Source organism: Callospermophilus lateralis, chromosome 12 (genome assembly GCF_048772815.1).
Source record: "Callospermophilus lateralis isolate mCalLat2 chromosome 12, mCalLat2.hap1, whole genome shotgun sequence".
In the NCBI taxonomy this organism is placed as follows: Eukaryota; Metazoa; Chordata; class Mammalia; order Rodentia; family Sciuridae; genus Callospermophilus; species Callospermophilus lateralis.
In genome coordinates, this window is record NC_135316.1 from 67,970,379 (window position 1) to 67,990,506 (window position 20,128).

General features: G+C 39.3%; 1 protein-coding gene across 5 annotated transcripts in view; it reads right to left on the bottom strand.

Annotated features, from left to right (window-relative positions):
• The window catches only part of Enox1 (ecto-NOX disulfide-thiol exchanger 1), a 533,584-nt gene that overhangs the window by 331,144 nt on the left and 182,312 nt on the right, over positions 1-20,128 (bottom strand). For all 5 annotated transcript variants that reach the window (XM_076872046.1, XM_076872045.1, XM_076872047.1 and 2 more), the window contains one exon: positions 129-235. The gene's annotated coding sequence lies outside the window, so the exon portion shown is untranslated. The remainder of the gene's footprint in view (positions 1-128; positions 236-20,128) is intronic.

The window sequence follows — 20,128 nt, forward strand, 5'->3', positions numbered from 1 at the left end:
CATATCCCCCCCCCACAATAAAACCAAACCAAACAAATGTTACACATAAGACAGACAGCACTTGAGCCCAGGCAGCCCTTGATGATAAGGCCAGAAAGTTCACACCTCATTCACGTGCAGGTACTCACCGCTTCTTTAAAGCTGGCTCATTTAAATATGCCTGCCTTCTCCCTTTTTGATGTCATGGGTGGGCTTCAATTTTGCTTTATCATCTGGTTTTGCAAATTGTTAGTTCCTGTGGATGATAAGTAGAGGGATTAAAGGAAGTACAGGATAATGAACAAACAAAAGTAGGCATAAATCAGATGTCCAGGGATATTCACTTGGGGCAGACAGACTGAGGTACTGCTGGTCTGTGGCCGGCTTTGTTTCCCATTCTAGGTCTAGAATACTCTGAGAAAGCATAAAGGATCTTTCCAAATGCATAACTGCTACTTGGCGGAAATAGCAATCATTACACATGATTTCTAGCTAATGAGATATTCCTTCTTATTTACAAAGAAATCCCACCACCTACTTTGGAGATTCTAAGAGATTTTTCATCCTGTCCAAAATGTATATGGGGTGCAGAAGGCAAGTTACATGAGGATCTAGCTATACATCGGATCGGATCACTAGCAAAAACATACTAACTTAATAGCAGACTAGGCTGCAATCCTATTTCTGCCCACGTTTATCTTGAAAGAAATCCTTCACTGGCCCTTACGCAACTGTAAATGAGTTTTAAAAAGTATTTCAGCTCTACAGTGCTGTACAACTTACAAAGTGATTGGATATTCATTATCCCCTTTGATTTTTATAATATGCTGTATCTCTAGTTTCAAAAGGAGGATACTGGTACCCAAAGGGCTTGTGTGGCCAGCATGAGGACGTGCAGTGACTGCTTACAAAGTCAGAACCCAAACCATGTTTTCTGACTCCTAGCCCACAACTAACACATCAGCAATGTTTTCCTAACTTTCAAAGTCAAGCTAACTATACAATGGACAAGAATGAATGCATTTCAAAAGTGTAATATAGCTTTATATATAACAAAATGATCTTGCATTCTACCCCAGAATTCAAGTGTTTTAAATGATGCCAAAGACATTTGTTTGTATCATAAGATAGTAAATTCAAAAAAAAAAAAAAATCCTGAAGTCAAATCAGACCTCACTAATATTCCCAAACTTTCGTAAGTAAAAAGAAGTGAGGAGCAAGGGGAGAAGCTACAGAGCAAGCATGCTGTTATCAGAGCAGCACCTTGGCTGTGTCCTGCCACTCACACCACAGCCCACTGCCACCACAGCCAGCTGCTACCACAGCATCCAGCCTCCACCATTGGCATTCCTGGCCCTTGCTTTTTTGCCTCATACCAAACTTTGCTAATTTCATAGTACTGTACCATATTTCTTGGTATTATGTAAAGTACCCTACTTAGGCATGTTGACTTCACTAATTAGTCTATAAATACTTGACTTTTACCCACTGCTTTGGTAAGTGAGATAATTATCGAGGAAAGGCCAAAGCATTTATGGTCAATCAGATGAGGAGAAAGGGAATATGGTCTTTTAGCTGAGTAAAATGTAAAACATTATGTGGCAAGGCAGAAGCTATTAGCAGGATCAATATCTCTCCTAGTACCTTCATAAATCATTACATCAAAGGCTGGACACAGGATGGAGAAAACCTCCGTCTACCTCCATACAAGCTTCCAAACTGGTAAATAAAATTCCATGTAAGTGACAAAGACCTAATTGGTTGTACAAAGGATATGACAAGCTACAAAACCAGTCTCCCGGTTCTGAGTATATAAAGAATTTTGAATCATTAGTGAGGAAGAAAAGTAGGAAGACAAAGAACACTGCTACTCTCTGGGCTGCACATTTATAATTTGCAACTAGTAAATATGTATGAATCTGTTCCACTGCAGTGAGGGATGACATACTGCTTTCTAGAGATAGCACAGGGCAGAGAAATCAAAGTAGAGGACGGATCAGTGGTTGCAATCTCCCTCCCCCCTCCTCCCACATTTAGCAGTTCTCAATCTTCCAAATCTTCCCCTACTTAAATTACTCAGTTGGGTACAGTTTCCTAAAATGAAAAGGACTTTGATAACAGTGAATGTTCAATGTATAGCAAAAAGCATCCTGTGGTGAGTTCTCACTGTATCAAGAGACATAAAAAATAGTATTTTTTCCCCTAAACCCTTAATCATTCCCATTCTCTTTGATGCTCCTAGAAAAACAAGTGAGCAATTAAAAGAAGTTTCTAGGCTTACTGGTCCAGTTTTCTCTTTTAACTCAAGAACAATTTTTCTTTTCTATTATGGAACAAAAAGACAAAAGGAACATTTTACAGAGATTAATACCATATAAGGTTAGGCTTTCCCTTAAGGCTGCAGTATTTTCCTACTTGTTGAGATGATGGTGAATACAGACACTATTTTAATTCTACTACAACTTTTGTTTTGTATTTGTAAAGTTTAATCAAAAATATTCTTTTTCTGATGAGTTCAAACCACTTTATTAGAAATCTGTCAAACTTCATGGTAAGTTAGAACGATGAGCTTGCATCAGAAAATTTGTTAGAAAGGTCATAGCTGGAAAATTCAGCAACAAAAGAGAGCAAAGTTCTCCCAACATCTTGAAACATTCATCCATTCATGATTAATTATTTTGTTCAGTAAAACATTTTCAGGAATTTAAATACAAGGCTTAGGTATGATGATAATTATATTAAAGAAAAGCTCCCCCAAAGGTTCTATCCTCGAAGAACTTGACAATCTAAGCATGTATGTTAGTAACACAACACTTAAAACATTCAACAATATTAGAAGATGTAAATTATAATTCAAAGTAAAAGTCAACTGTCACAATTACCACATATGATCATGTGCCAAAGAATGAATACACTAAGATTAAAGGAGATTTCTACTGGCAGAGGTTATTGGGAAGAGACACAAAGGACTAGATAGCTAGATGTGATTCAAGTAGGTGGAGAAAAGAACACTTACTCATGGATGGAGAAAGTTTGAACAAGCAGGTGCAAGTACACAATGCCATGCAAAGAGATGGCCCTGTGACATGTTGCAGATAAGGGGCGGGTTCTCCCCAAGAGCCAGGAAAACTGTGTGAGCCTCAAGTCAGGAGAGTTTTTCCTTAAGATGGAAGAAACATGGAGAGTCAGGAGACTGTACATTCCATTCCCTCATCCAGAAGGACTGGGGGAATTGAAATGGCAAAGAAAGGGATGTGACCAAGAAGTGATGGAGGTGGGAACCTGGGTAAAGAAGCCTGAGGCCATCAGGAAGCTTGCCTACCACAGCAAGGAGGTTTCAGAAGATGAGGAGCAAGTCACATCTCCAAGGAGGGGGCATGGGGAGAATGGCTCTTTTTGTAGCAACTCCCTGACAGGTTCAGGAATGAGTGTGTGTGGGGGGGGCCTCCTGTCTGGGAGGGACAAGGATGGCAGAGATGAGAATCAGGTAGCTTTGATCTTCTACTTCTGAGTGAAATCAGAGGTCCAGCTGGTTCAGGAACTGCACACAGTACTAGGAACAGCACCGCACCGGCCTCTCCCATCCCTGGCAAGGGTAACATCCTAAGATACCTTAGAGTCAAACCTGCCAGATTCCAGCAAATTAAGGAGGTGAGCTGAAAGCAGAGATTCATTTTGAGACTGGAAGCACGAAAAACAGGAATGGTGAGAAACAAGACATAGGGAGGTGTGTCATTTAGGAGGCCACAGGTTATACTACGTATTAAACTGACATTCTTCTACCCTCACACCCTCTCCTGTCTTCTGAAGTTTAAGTGAATTTATGCCCAGTTCACCACTGTGGGATGTCACAAGAAGAAAAAAAAAAAAAGAGCTGGTGTTGATGGGAGAAGAGCCCGTCTGCAAGAGCCCTACCATGAAGGATGCTGAGGAGAAGGCTGCCCCAAGGTGCCCTCTGGGAGCTGGAAAACCAACCCAATGCAGAGCTGTCCAGAAGGCAGGATCTGCAGAGTTGGGGACCTCTGGGGAGACCACAAAATGTCTATGCCAGGCAAAGAGTGTCCAGCTGACAACTGCCTTTTCTGCCCGGCAGAAGCACGTTTCTGCCGACAGTTTTTTAGCAGTGAGGCTATCAGCTATGTGTTGATGACAGGGCTCCACTGGCTGAAAGAATTTTGCAGTCTCCAGTCTGAACAATTCCTCTGGGTGCCCTTGTTCAAGCAGCAGTTAATTTGAAAACAATTAGCCGGCCACTCACTTCCTTGAAGCACAGCAAGGTTGGACAGGCTGTCAGGCTGGACGAACATCCCAGCACAACACTCTGAAGGGGCCAGAGCATTTCCAGGATGCGTCTGGGTTTGTACTGGTGTCAGGAGAAGTCCAGAACTTCTAACCTGATGACAGTGAATCACTCAGCTATTTGCCTTAGTTGCTAGGGCATACTTTATTTTTCCTGTGACAGGGAGATCCTTTTACCTTTCAACACCAGATAGACCGACTATTCATTATTTTTCTTTTTGTCATTTTCCACTCTTCCAGGTCAGGGGCAAAAGTAGATCATTATGGCAAATTACAGATGGGAAATCAACAAAAGATAGAAATTTAGGAGAAACAGATTTTTATTAATAAAACTCTTAGGTTAGTGTTTCAAAGTAGCAGACGTCCATTTACCAGCTGACCAATATAGTCTTGAGACTGATATTCCTTTCTGATCAAAGAGCATTTCTTTTCTTCCACTTACATCCTCTCCCATACTTGGTCCCTTTAAGGAAGATAAAGACAATATGAGAAAACTCTTCTCTTTCTCACTCTTCTGAACACTTGTCCCTCTTCTCTGAGAACTATTTGGCTTCCATAACTAAGAATGCCATAAATTGGGCAAAAATATGTTACCAGAGACTCTCTCAGTACACTGCAGTACTCCTTCAGCTAACTCTGGCAAATTCACACATCTGGCCTGTTGGCACATCTCTGCAGAATTCAGCTGCGCCAGAACATGGATGAGGAGATAGCTCTCAGAGAGAAACACGCCCCTGCCTGCTGACCCCCAAAATGTGCAAAAGTCATGGGCCACAAAAATAGCCCCTGAAAACACAGGCCCCCTTATTTAGTGCCTTTGTACTTCTTTTGCATTTTCAGTGCTCAATTATCCTCTTAGAACTGGTTTTATACCTTGGCTCTTTATAAACTACACCGGAATCCAGTACTTGGTTCACAATTTTACTTTGTGTAGGACACAGAAGACTACAAAATTCAGACAGATGTGGAACTAAGTCTGTGGCCTCAAACTAATGATTTAGACTTCAATGTCTTTCGGGAAGCTAAGACAACTTCTGAAAATGGGTATTTAAATATACTTCCTCTATTATTTTGAAGTATATACATATATTATGCCAAATCATAACTATCCAAAGCTGTGAACATGAGAACAAGCACTGCAGAGAATTTGTGGATTTCTTCCCTTTAACTTCATTGCCAGAGGTGCTACAGTAGAGAGGAACCACACAGAAAATGGTGGGAGGGGGTGTCATATAGGAGCTTAGAAAAATGTATACAGTTTGTAACAAAGAGAACTTCAATTTCCAAAAGAAATTACAACATGCCAAAAGCATGGACTACAAGAAAAAAAAATGTCTAATTTATCAGATTAAGTAACTTTTTAGAAATAATAAAACAATGTTCTTTAGTAAAGTACTTTATGTATTCCCTATGGCCCATTCCTAAAAGTAATATATAATTAAACTGCAAGTTTCAAGCAGTTAAAAAATCTAAGCAAGAAATGTCAGCTCTCTCTCACCACAGTCCCACTTTCTAGAGATAAGGACCACAAACTGTTTCATGTACAGCCTTTGCATATACAAAAATGTGTATCTGCATATTTACACATGTGAATATTTTATGATACATGCTTAAACTATATGGAAACACTTATTATTTTATCCAGAGGAGCTTATACTATGTATGATATTCATATATCATTGTTCCATGTAACTGGCATAGAATGGCAACATTGTATTCTACTGAATAGGCACACTAACAACACCCATATTCCTATCAGTGTACTTTTTGGTTAGTTCTAAGTTTTGACTACAACAAAAACATAAAATATATTTTCCTGTATTAGAACTAAAACACCACCAAGAAATATTTTCTCCATCTACACTCCTTCAAACAGCATGATAGCTTCACACCATTACTGAATAGCATCAACTGTCTTCAACTGATAATTGAAAAATACTGTCTTATTTGAATTTTGTTCCCATCACTAACATCATTAAAGTTTGTCAACCACTGTGTTTTTTGAACTGTCCATATATATTCTTTCCATATTTTCTTCTATTGGATTACTTTTTAATATAACTTTATTTATTTATTTATTATGTGCTGCTGAAGTTAATATTAAACCCAGTGCCTCACATTGTGCTAGGCAAGTGCTCTACCACTGAGCCACAATCCCAGCCCATGGATTATTTTTTTTTAATTGATTGATACATATGTGCCTCTTGTTTAACAAGGAAATCAGCACTCATCTCTTCACATATCATATCCTGCAAATACTTTTCCTAATTTTCCATTTATCTACTGGTGTATGGTTTAGATATAAGGTGTATCCCAAAAGCTCATGTGTGAGACAATGCAAGAAAGCTTAGAGATGAAATAATTGGGTTATGAGAGCCTAACCTAACTGATAGGGATTAATTGGTGGTAACTGTAGAGAGGTGGGGTGTGGCTGGAGGAGGTGGATCATTGGAAGGGCATGCCTTTCAAGTACACATTTTGTGCTTAGTGAGCAGAGCTCTCTGCTTCCTCCTGTGACGTCCTGAGTGGCTTTCCTCTGCCACTCTTCTGCCATGACATTCTGCTTCACCTTGGGGCCAGAGCTAGGAGCTGGCTATCTATGGACTGAGACCTCTGAACCATGAGCCCTCCTCTAATTGTTTTTATCAGGTCTTTTGGTCATGGCAGCAAAAATGCTGAATAAAACAACTCGCTTTGCTTTGTTCAAGAGTGGGACAGTCTCTAGAAGAGAAGGCATTTTAAACAATGCATTAGTAACTGTAAAACAGGCTGCATGCTGCCAGCCAGGATGTGTTCTGGTCAGGTGTTCATGCTTGTCTTAAGTAACAAGGTCACTGGACTAATTAGTGAAAACTCCCTCAAGTTTCACAAAGCCACAGAGGCCTTCTGTAATGCCTTTGTCTCTCCTGGCAGCCGCTTTTCTTATTCTCAGTAGGGATCCCCACCCCAGAGTACTTGCACCTTTTTCTGGAAGCTGCTCAAAAGCCACTCTTTTATTTGTTGTCCTGCTTCTTGACTTACAGTTCTTGGAGGGACAGAATAAAGTATGCATCCAAAAGGCAGATCTAGAGAATTATTATTTTACTGTTGAAAAAACTCAGCAACTTCCTGGGATTCCTTTTGTATCTTCACAGTGTTTACCTACAGCTTATATTCTAAGATCTTGCATCCTCCCTCTTATCCTCATACCAACTGGGGGGATACTCTGTGTAGGGCACTTACTGTCCTTGCCACTGGCATGCACCAAGTTCTAAGGCACCAGCCCAGCCAACAAAGAGCTCCCCTGTGCTTGTGCAGATGAGGAGGCGGAACATGTCCTGGAGCCTGGTCCCTGAGCAAATCCTGACCCTCCATGCAGGTGACTATATTACCCAGGGCTGGATAACCTCTCTGGCCTCAGATTCCTTATCCATAAGATGTGGACAGATACAATATGTTGGAATAATAAAAGCAGTAACATCAGAGGACTGCTATAGGTGAAAGAAGTTATTATACAGAGCAGTGCCTGTGTACACATGACATTTTATTAAATGTGGCCTGTGAGTATAATAATAATTAATATGGACAACAATATAAGAATGTGATTCCACTGTACTTGCCACTGGCATGCACCAAGTGCATCAGCAAGTACTAACAATCATAGAAAAGGGAGCCCCCAAGGAGCAGTCAAGAAACGCAATAAGAGGTAGACAGAATTTTAGTAGGAGGCCTAAAATAAGCACAAGGAAGTGTTGTGTACTTTCCAAAGTAGGGGAGTGCCTTAACAGAAAAACTGTGGTCTTCAGGGACTGTGGAGGCATGGGGTGAGTACATCTAGGTAACTGGGAATACTTAAAAATGTAGATTGCCAAGGAGTTAGCCTCTCAAACGTCTCAGACTCTTTCTGTTTATTTAAATAAGACAGTGTTTACTTATTCTTTGCTCTCAATTAGTAAACTGAATCAGCTGTTACCAGAAGTAGCATTAATTCTTAACTTAAGAAAGTTATGTTCCAGAAGTTTATTTCCAAGGCAAATATTTGAAAAGAAAAGCTGCCCTAGAGGATGGACAACTTTCCAGGCTGGTCTCTGCAGGCCCTGACCATGCGTGCTGTGATCGGGAAGCAGAGGCACTGCTGTCTGTCACATCTTGTCACTCAGTGTGTGTCTGATGAATGCCACCACCAGTCCCTTCCAAGCTCTAAGAGAGGGGAAGGTGAGGAAAAATCAGCAAGGTCTCTCTTCTCATAGGGCTTGTGCTAGTGCGGGGAAGCACAGGGACAATGGACACAGCATAAAAATAAACAGTGAAGGAGAGGACTTCCCGAAAACAAAAGAGGTGCTGTCATGGGACAGGCTGCTCTGAGGAAGTGACATCTGGATTGAGAGCTGAATGATGAGCTAGAAGATAAGTGGCAGGATGTCCCAGGCAAAGGGCCAAGCAAGAGCAAGGGCAAGAGGAGGCTGGGAAGAGCCTGCTTGGCGAGTTCATAGAATGAGAGGAAGGCTGGCCAACCAGAAACAGGGAGGACCCAGGGAGCAAGCCAGGGACTCAGGTTCTAGGCCAAAAGGAATTCTAAAGTCCAGCTTTGAACATGAAACACACATCTCCTCCTTCTTTCTGTGGGCTGACAGGTGTAGTAGAACCTTAGTTCACAAAACAAAAATGTGTGGGCCTGGGGCTCATCCTCATGGATCCAGAGTGGGGACCTTGGGATCCCAAGAGCTAAATGGAAGACAGTGAAAGGCTTGGGTGTGGAGTCACCAAAGGGCTTACAGATCCAGTACCCACAAAGACACACTTTGGGGACTGGGGGATTTTCATCCATTGTTAGCAGAATCTTCCTTATTCTGTCTGTGAGCTTCCAATTAGCACACTAGTCAAAATCACATGGGGATGGCAAACAAAAAAAAAAAAAAAAAAAAAAAAGAAGAATAAGAAGAAGAAGAAGAAAAGAAAAGAAAAAAAAAGAAAAATCCATGGGCAGGGTAGGCACATACCAAGACTAGGAGAACTAGGAGCTGCTGGCACTTCATCAACGTTTATGCTAGAAAACAAACAGACAAACAAAAACATGACATCACAGTAAATGTCCCTTAGGATCACTGAGAAGTAAAACCACCAACTGATAGAAAATGATTCTCACCTGTTATTGCAATTTTAATGAGCTTTTCAGTTTTATTTGTTGGCCTTGTTTTTAAATGCTTGATCTTTATAACTACCATACATATTACAGTAGCAAAATAACTTGTGACTGATGATAATTAAGAATAGGAAGTTTAAGAAATGTCTGCTTTCCTGAGCCAAGTTTTAAATGTTTTTGCTACAAAAATTGTGTTTTCTTATACAGATTCTGGATGTAAGTAAGTTGCTCTGGGGAGGTTAGTGTTTACATTTTTTCCCCATTTGTTATTTATTAGCATGAGTTAATATGCTCATTTGTATTTGACATTAGATTTTTAGAAATTCCTCAATGAGGTCATAGTGCTTTCTTGAAAAGCATGATTATGCCATGGTTGTGAGAAGTAAAACTCAAATGAACTTGGCCACAAATTCTAGGCATTTTGAAGATTTCAAGTATAGTCATCATAAGGCAAACCATCAATGAACGCCTAGGCCAGTGGATTTTACACTTGCTATATCACATGAACTCTATTATACTAGTGCTTCTAAGGAATATGGGCCCCCCAGGGTAAATAATGTATTTTATTTCTGGATTTGGACTATACAAAGTATTATTTTCTCAATGTCAACACTGTGTCTATCCTTTGATAGAATTTTTTTTAGTACATTTGCAATAATACAGAAAGAACACTGTTTATTTGTGAAATAAACTGTGATTTATGAAGGAAAAAAGCTAAGGCTAGAAGATCATGGAATTAACTGGACTAATATCGACAAAGAAAAGAAAATTATAAGATGCTGTCCCCACTCTCAGAAGGCAAGTTCTATGCTATGGTTTCAAAGTTAAATGGCCTACAAAGGCCCCTGTGTTAAAAGGCTTAGTCCCCACAGAGGCAAGAGAGGTGGTGGAGCCTTTAATAGGTGGAGCCTAACGTGAGGTCTATAGGTCACTGGGTGTGTGCCCTTGAAAGGTATTGTGGGTCCCTATCCTGTTCCTCTCCCTGGACCCCCCCACTTTGTGATGTGAGCAGTTCTGATCCACCACATACTCAGGCCATGAGGTGCTGCTTCATCAAAAACCCCAAACAATGGAGCTAATTAATCATGGACTAGACTAAAACCATAAAACCATAACATAAAAACTTTCTCTTTATAAATGAATTTATCTCAGATATTTCATTAGAATGATGTAAAGCCCACAGTACAGGTCTTTGGCAAATTTAATATTTTACTGAACTATATTTGTATTTTAAATGTTCATGGATGTGAAAGTGCTTTGCAAATTATAAACTAGTGTAAAATGTAAAGGTATGTGATTATTATTTTTGGAGTTGGTTTATTTTTTGGCAATTCTTGTGGCTAAAGTCCTGCCTATTATTATTTTTTCAATGCAGCTCCAGACAATCTAAAATAAGAATAAAAAGGAGAGACAACCAATGGAAAATGTCACTCCATCCAATAAATCAATTTGTTCATTCATAATTTGAAAAAAATGCCTCTCTGATTGGTCCCTCCACAAACTTTTTAAAACTCACTAAAATGGATGGAAGGAAAAAACAATACAACTAAAACCACAATGAGTGGCCTGGAAAGCTTGGAGTAAAAACCAGGTCACAAAATGCTCAACAGGAAGGTATCAGAACATATTCATTACACTTTGAAGAGTTAGCAAAATAACATATTTTTATACAATGTCAGCATCAAGAGCTTTTTCTCCGCATCAGCATTTATTTTTGAATCTCTATCATTGTTTTTTTAGAAAAGGTGATCTCCAGCCTGATGAATTCAATCACTCTCCCTTTTATCTAGCCTTTCTATAGTAGCTTTAAATATTCAGTATTTTTAAATGAACAAAAGCATATCCAATAAATATACTGCTTGCCAAGAGGCATTTGTTAATTTTTTTTAATTACTTGAAATGATTAATGTAACTCTCAAAGATCGTTTTACCTCCATTTTGAATGAGAATCACAAACATTCATAATGTAAAGGAAAGGTACCAAGGTACAGAGAGGGGTTTTTGCAGAGGAGGGATCATTGCTGGATCTAAGACTACACTGCTCCCTCCCCACTGTCTGCAAGAATGAAATTCAGAATGTATAAATTAGATTTGTAAATCATGATAACATGAGTCAGGGTATGATCATGTAACTTTGAATATCTTTGCATTCAACAACCTAGAAACCCCAGGCTTGATAGTTATTGAATCGCACACATATGCCTTTTCCTTGCATTTCGTTTACAATAAACTTTATGGCAGAATATTTCAATTTGTGAATTCTAGCCAGACTGCTCTCTAATGAGACTACAGCCTGTTTGGGTTTTAAAGCTTTCTGACATTTAAAGAGGTTTACTGTGGGTCTCTAAAAACCACAGAAAAGTGCCCTGCTACAAAAATGTGGACCTATTATACTTTCAAATCATAATATGAAAAATCCCTAAGCGATGAATCTTTCTTTGTGATAGAATAACACTCTTTTCTCAATTCTTTGACAAGTGGAACTGTTATTTATAAACTTGAGTTACATAGGGTAGTACATAACTAGTGCCACAATATTTTGATAAAAGATGTCAGATAAATGATTTGTGCCCAAAGACTAATCCAGAAGCCATTTTCCCTTCCCAACATAAGAGACCTTCTCCAGCAACAAGCAGGAAGCAACACACTGCCTGTTAGAACAACACTCATTAAGAACACACAACATTTGACTTAAAATTTTAGCTATGCCAAAGAGGAGCTGTCTTCAGCCATTATGTCAGCTGCCCTCAGAAGAAAGCCAGAGAGTCCCCAGGCCATTTACATCACTAAATGAGAAAAAAAAAACATACTTTAACCAAACCAATGTCAGGCTGATAACCTCCTCCCAGAAATATCATTAGATTGGCCCACTCCACTTGAACTTCCAAGGGTCAAATCGATCACAAGTTGAGAGAAGAAAGCCACACAAATCAGATACCAAGCTCCAAAAAAGTATACATCCCCTACACAGTCACCATTCTTTCATCTCCAGCAGGTCCTAAAACTCCAGTGCTGTGTTTCTCTTGGTCTGCCAAAATTCAAGTTCTTATACTAATTTGCTGTTTTGTGCCTATTAGTACAACTATTATTTTCATCTCCTCAATCAGTAAGTTTTTAAAATTCACTCTACTGACGCTAGGTATAAGAAGGCAAACAGACTTCATTTCAAAGCCAATAGCTTATCTATCAGTACTGGCATCCAGAGGTCTAACAAGGAGAATTGGGAGGCTGGGCATACTGGGAAAGCACAATCTAATGACTTCATGTTGTCCACCACCCATGGGTGCAGGCCAGTCAAATCCCCAGAGCTTACAATATGTGTAGAAAATCAATAAATATTTGTGTTTCAATATGTTTCAATGAATGGTTTTATGAAATATGGCTGAGGTCTCTTTGGAAAAGAAGCTTTACAAAAACAACAGATACTAAATAGCTGTATGTCATTAAATAAGAATATATTCCTTCTTTCATTCATCCATTCACTCACCCTTCATCTGAAATACGTCAACAGCCTTTCCATTTATTTATTACTTATTTATTTTTGTTTGTTTATTTATTTATTTATTTTACAATAGAGTGCATTTTGACATATTGTACACAATGGAGCACAACTTCTCATTCCTCTGGTTGTAGAGTCGCTCCAAGTTGCACATGGTGCAGAGTCGCTCCATATAATATATATACACATATATAACATATGTGTGTATTATTACCCTATATACACATATAATCATATGTGTATATAGGGTAATAATGTCATCAACAGCCTTTCTTAAAGGGTTTTCCTGCCTATAGCCTTTCCTCTTTCTCAGTCACACTGCTATGAATCTAGAGATTAAAAAAAAAAAAAAAGGCCTCCAATTGCTCATTTGAGAGATGAAGGTGTTCAAGTGGATAATCTCTAAAGTCCCTTCCAGCAATCCTTAAACATTTGTTTGCTTTGTGTACATGTGCATATCAGAGAAGAAGGAGGAGCAAGAGTCAGACATATCTTAGAAGCCAAAGGAAGAAAGGATGCAGAGAAAGAGTAGGTGATTGACAGTGACAGTCTAGTAAGGAGAAAGTTCTCCTAGAAATACAAAGAGACCTTTGGCTTATCAAGAGCATACCCTGAAGGATAAATGAGAATTGCTATATATAAACAAAAACATATAGATACAAGGATATCCAATACATATAAATATAATAACAAAATAGAAAATCACCCTTAAAAAAAAAAAAAAAACAACTCTCCCATTCCACCAACCCTTCAACGCTTACACAAGCTCCCCTTCCCCACTAGGTTATAAGATTTTGTTCCTCTGGACCTATACTTTCCAGGGTGAGGGTGCTGAATAACCAGAAAATGATTAAAACCTATGCTAAAAATTGTTTGGCACAGAGAACAAAACTTTGACTTAACCAAACTGAGGACAATAGTATAATATTTTGTCCTCTTGCTCCTTGGACAGCACTAAGACCTTTCCAAATCCAGCATTCCATACACCACAGGGCTTAAGTGTGGAAGGTTCCAGGCTCTAGTGCAATGATAGAAAGGATGATCCAGGGCAGTCAAGGCACTCCTGATAATCATCTGATGATCAGTGAGCACCTCGGGGATCAGAGTGGAGAAAGCAATATAATTTTTTTTTTTTTTTTTTTTTTTTTTTTTTTTTTTTGCTGCTGTTGTAAACAAACATCTCACTCAGCCTTGCCCTGGATTCTTCCACAGGAAATCTCTGCTCACCTGCCTTTTGAGACACACAAGGTCTCCAACAGCCCTCTCCAGAGGGAGGGCAGGATGTGTTTTGTGCAGTGCATCTGTTGCCATGTGCTCCACTGTGGCAACCATGAACCACAAGGGCATAGCTGATCTACCACAGCTCTCAGCTTCAGTCCCTCTGGAATCTATCTCTGCTGTTAGAGGGATAATTATCTGGTTATCCCTGAGGCCAGTTCTCACAGTTTTCACATAAAAATCACCTCTTGCATAAGACATGAAATTTAAAATCATCCCTTCATAGATATCATTGAGTCACTCTGTTACCTCTGGGACAGATATAAATTATGCATTCTTTGATTCTCTTTAAAATTTTAGAGGCACATGGGGACAAAGAAGTATCTCATTGGTACTAAAAATATAAGACATTCCAGAAACAATATCATGTGATATTAACTGCTACTATTCCTCCAAAGGTTCCCTGCTTGGTCAAGAAAATCACATAAACCATGGAAAACTAATATCAAGCTTGCATCTTAATCACTGTTGATGACAAGGACTCACTAAATGTCATGGCTTCATGTCCACATGCTGTCCATTTTTCTTATCTCAGTGACTTCTCTTTTCACAGGACTGATGTTCCTCTATGAATTAACACCCAATTTTTCTAGCATCCCAAAATACCTATATTAGAACCCCTTGCATCCTTGTTCCCCTCCTTCCTCTGATTCCATGCCTTTGCATCAAAAGAGTTATTTGAATGTACCAAGGAGATAGTGCTTTATGAATCCTCTGGGGCTAATTTGATTTTACCTCTAGATGCTTCCAAGACTCACTATTGTACATGTATTCCTATTTCTGAGAGGGTATGACATTGTCAAAATTAGCAATGGATAAAATGCAATGGTTGTCACTGCAAGAATAAAGAAATGTGTGCATTCTCATGCCCTGCCACAATGATGACCTACTTCAGGCTGCATCTGTTCAGTAGTAATGAACTATTCTAGATGTAAGCTGGCAATACAACACCCTAAGTATGTCCCCCAGTCGCCCACTGAGGGCTATGGATGCTCCTTCCATGGTCCGTGTTCAATATGAACATGGCCAATTTTTTTTTTCCATTATCATTCAAATAAAGAAGTGTTCCTTAAGGATTTAAACTTGTAGTAGTCTGTTATTTGACTCAGAGGCCCAGTAACTTCAGGATAAATTAAAGAACAGTACCCCAAACTCCAGACCTGCCAGAGAAGTTGATTAGATTCTCTGACCTTCACGGCTGCTGGAGGAAGTTTGAGGAAGGCCCAGACTTATGGGAGAAGAGAGATGAACTTCAGGATCCAGCTGTAAAGGCCTCTGGAGGCAAAATACATCTCACAGTATTAATTTCTCAAGCTAAAAATCAGAAGCATTTGAAATGACTGCTCCCCCAAACAAGAGGGAATATCACTGTTCAGATGCTAAAATGTGTGCCACTGTCACCAAAACATATGCCAATTCTGTACAAAATGCCTCTAAGCCCTTGACCTAATGAGGTTAGTGACAGGGATATGGATGACTAAAACAGAAACTGAAACTCAAAAAGAATTTTGTTCATGAACTGCCATATTTCTCCTGTCATTTAACCAATTTCCCCCCTTGAAATTCCAGCATGGACTGCAAATCTTCAAGGCTAATGCTCCATATGACAGACTAAGTGCTGTTTAAAATGTAATAATATATGTGTCAATCTGATGGGAAAATAACAAGAGGCCAAGGAAGGACTTTTCAGGTAGGCAGGGGTCCTAAAAGGTTATAAAGATGACAGTTCAGAAAGAGAACTACCAAACAGCTTTTCCAATCCAATTAGTGAAAGTGCAGTATTGTCAGCAAGTTCTACAAATGAAAGGTTCCTTCCAGCCCACAAGCTCAATGGCATATACCCACTCAATTAGCTGACCTTCAATGTACAATACATTAGTTTCCACTAAAATTAATGTTTTGGGTTAAAATCAATGCTTAGAAGACATTAGTGGAAATGATTTAATGTGTGTGTCACGAATACTATTTCTAGAGTTTTCAATCTTTGTAATCCAGTATGCACCAAAATTGTGAGAGGCAGAACACTCAGAATTTGAAAACTCCCACTGCTAACTTAAACACACATTTTGTTTTCAACTTTAATCCCAGTCAGGGCATCCATGCTATTTAAATACATCTCATGCTTGAGTGGTTGGTAAAAAGAAACCATTGCTCTCATACATTCTCAATCGTAGAAGGGAAACGTCCCCAGGAACCGCTGCGGGGTTGTTTATTACATGGATTCGCTGCAAAGATGTGGGGTGCAGACAATGGAGGTTGTCAACCTGTCCTATGATGATTGGCATCTGTATTGGGAGACTACAAACTGTCCTCTAGGTGTGCCTGCTGAAGGCTCTAGAAACTATGTGTCATACTGAAAGGTAACAGAATGGGAAATGGGCTGGCAAATGCTATATGTTCTCTTTCCTTCCCTTGTTGAAGTTTCTCCAAAGTAGAGCCTAAAGAGAAACAAGACTAAGAAAATAAAGAGTGTCAGGAACACACACAGTAGCCTGGATCCAGAAGACTCAGGAAAAGCCTCTTCTAGGACCATTCAGAGTCAAAGAGGACAGGGACAGCAGCAAAAAACCAACAGCTTACTGGAGAGATGCCAAAGAAAGAGACCCAAATGTATCCTCAAAGCTCATTGGGCTAAAGTTGACCTAAAACCGAATATAAAATCCATCTTAAGCACCTATAATTAAATAACATTAAGTTTTGAGAGGAAAAAAAAATTACAAGTGTCCAGTAAGGAGTGAATCAATCGCTTGTCCCTTTAACATTTAACCTTATGAAAACAGACCCACACAGCCTCCTGAAGGAGGCAAGACCTGCACAGACTTGAGAAGGACTATTAGGAAGTTTGGCTTCATCCAGTACTTTAAGTCTCAGTCCTCTTTGAAAAAGGAAGAAAGCATTACCTGCTCACCAGGTGAGAGATTAAAGGAAGGTTTGCCAAAGGTACATGGTTTTCATACAACAAACCAGGTAAATCTCAGGAAACGACACTACTGCTCCTTTCTTTGCCCTCCAGGCCCAGCTCCTGACACAGGGAAAATAGGTCAGCCACACTCTGGACAGTACTAAGTGACACAGCAGATTTCGTTGGGAGAATCCCCGTATATACTCTTCCAGCCACCTGAAGTCAGCTGTATTAACTATTCCTAAGATGTACCCCTAGTCTTGCTGCTGACCTCATCCTTACACGCCTCTCAAGAGAAGCATATTACAAGATGCTATTACACGGTAGTTATTAAAAAGCTCCTATCTACCCCAATGGCTCAAAACAGCAGGAGGAGGATTAATACCAGTGGAACAAATAAAGATTCCTCAGTAATTTGGCAAATTCCCATCTGTAGTTCTCCTCGTCCAATAAACTGCCTATCTGGCCACTTAAAATACGACTCTAGGTTCCTCCTCTGTAAAGTGGACCCCACAAGTGGCACGACAGTCACCTTGGTGGTAAGGAATGAAGGTATATGCCTGCACTGTGCCTAAGAGGTTGCCTAGGAGAGAATTCATAAAAGCACAATTTAAGAATATATTATAACATATGTTTCTAAAACCCAAAAAGAAAAAAAAGCATTATAATTAATGTTCTATTGCAATGTACTGACCTTATGGTCTAAGGTGAACTTGTGACAAAAAATAATGTACCAAAAATATTTTCTTCAGTTACAAACAAAACTGATGAAGAAATATTAAGAGTTAAGAAAATGGGATCTTATGAATATGCAAGGTAATTGTCTAAGAAATGCATACCCAACCCCATCACTTCCCTGCTTCCACGGGTAAAAATTCCTTGATGTGGACTTGTGCCATAGAACGACAGAAGCTATTTAAAGGTGTTAAACTGGAAGTGGAAGGGAGCATGTAATCACTCCCTCTGCTTTTAAGACTCATTCCACTTGTCACTCAGGTTTTTGCTTTCTCTGGGAAACTGTCCCACACCTCACAATAAGGTCAAATTCCCTTGAATGCAATCTTGTAGGGCACTGCAATTTTTCTTAACTTATATCACACTAGAAATTATTATTTTTAATCTCTGTCTATCCTCCTAGATCTATGCTGACCAACAGGGAAGACAGTAGCCACAGGTGCATAGAAAATATGTCTAGTTTAAACTGAGATGTGCTCTTGCATAAAGCACATCAGATGTGGCAAGACTTAATAATATGTTATCACTCTAGAAGAAATGTAGCCTATCTGGCACCTTGATTTTAGCCCATTGAGGGCAATGTACATTGGAGCGAGAGCATGGAAGGAACAGACAAATAGATAGGGTAGAGGGGTTGGAGGGGAAGGGAAGGGGCATGGGGTTATTAATGATGGTGGAATGTGATGATCATTATTATCCAAAGTACAGGAATGAAGACACAAATTGGTGTGAATATACTATGTATACAACCAGAGATATGAAAAATTATGCTTTATATGTGTAATAAGAATTGTAATACATTCTGTTGTCATATATAAAAAAAGGAATAAACTTAGGTTAGAGCTTGTAAGTCATTAGTTGGTGATAATTTTCATAGCAGCAATAGGAAGCCAACACAAGTGTCTATTAGAAAGTTTAAATTTCATGTGTGGATCATATAATGTAACTATCAGCCAGCTCTGGGTTAGACTATAAACTCCACGAGGGCAGAGGCATGTCTATTTTGTTCATTACTCCATGTCCTGAACCCAGCACACAGACAAGTACCTGTGGTCAGTTCAAAATATAATAAATGAATAAGGCAATTTAAATAAAAAGTTCTTCTCCCTACAGAACTTTTAATCCATTCAATATTCCAGCAAAAAGAAAATTACTTTGAACCAGGTACTATGCAAGGTACCAAGGAAATAAATATAACAAGAAGTAGTTGCCAGAGGCTATGGGGAGAAGAGAGTAGGGAATGACTGCCAAATGTAGGTATAGGGTTTCCTTTCAGGAATATGAGAACATTTTGGAACTAGATAGGAATGGTGCTTGCACAACACTGTGAATGTACTAAATGTCACTGAATTGTTTACTTTAAATTGGTTAATTTTATGTTCTGTGAATTTCACCTCAATAAAAATAAAATAATAATAAAATAAACAAAAGGATGGCATGGTCTCTTGTCCCTGACCTCAAGGAGCTCAGTGCAGCCAAGAGAAGTATGTGGGAAAAAGCATGCCATAGAGTGTTAGGGGCCTTACGCCACAACACTGTATCCAGACCATAGCTGCTTATGCGAAGGGCAAGGGGAAGGTAGGGAATGAGGGTAGGTTAAAGCAACAGTTGTTGGGGGTAGGGGGAAGCTTGAAAGGATAAAATGGGTTACACTATAAACTACATGAGCTGTTTTAGCCAAATCTTCAAGATGAAGATGCAAACTGTGGCAGATGGAATATTCCAGACAGAAAGCTAACTTACAGCATCCCTGGCTGACTTTTCAGACTCTTGGCATTCTCAATTAATTGACAACTGTCTGCTTCCTTGTCCCTACCCTAATTGATAGTCCTCACAGAGAAATCCTTGCAGCCACAATTACTGTAGTTATCCACAATTACAGAATCCATGGAACAAAGAGATGTTTAAAATGAGAAACTACAGAGGAAGGAAGGGGAATGGGAACCAGAGACGTGATTGACTCTATGAGCAATCCAACAAAAGATGTGTGTAATATGTAACTAGAGGGAGGGAGAGAAACAACCAGAACTAGGTTATATTGGACTTTATCTGACTGCACAGGACAGCCCTTTGAAGCCATCAGGCTAAAATGCATAGATCTGAAGACAATCTGGGAAAAACAAGAGGTCATCAAACTCACACCATGTACATGAAGATAGATGAGACCCAGCTGGCTTCTCTTGAGTCTGGAAATGTCAATAAAATCTTGTCAACTAAGAGATGGCTCAAATTCAATTGTATGCTTGATATAAAAGAAGAGGCAACTTGGGGAAAATGTATTTGTATCCAAGAGGATTGTGTTTCTAAAATTTTT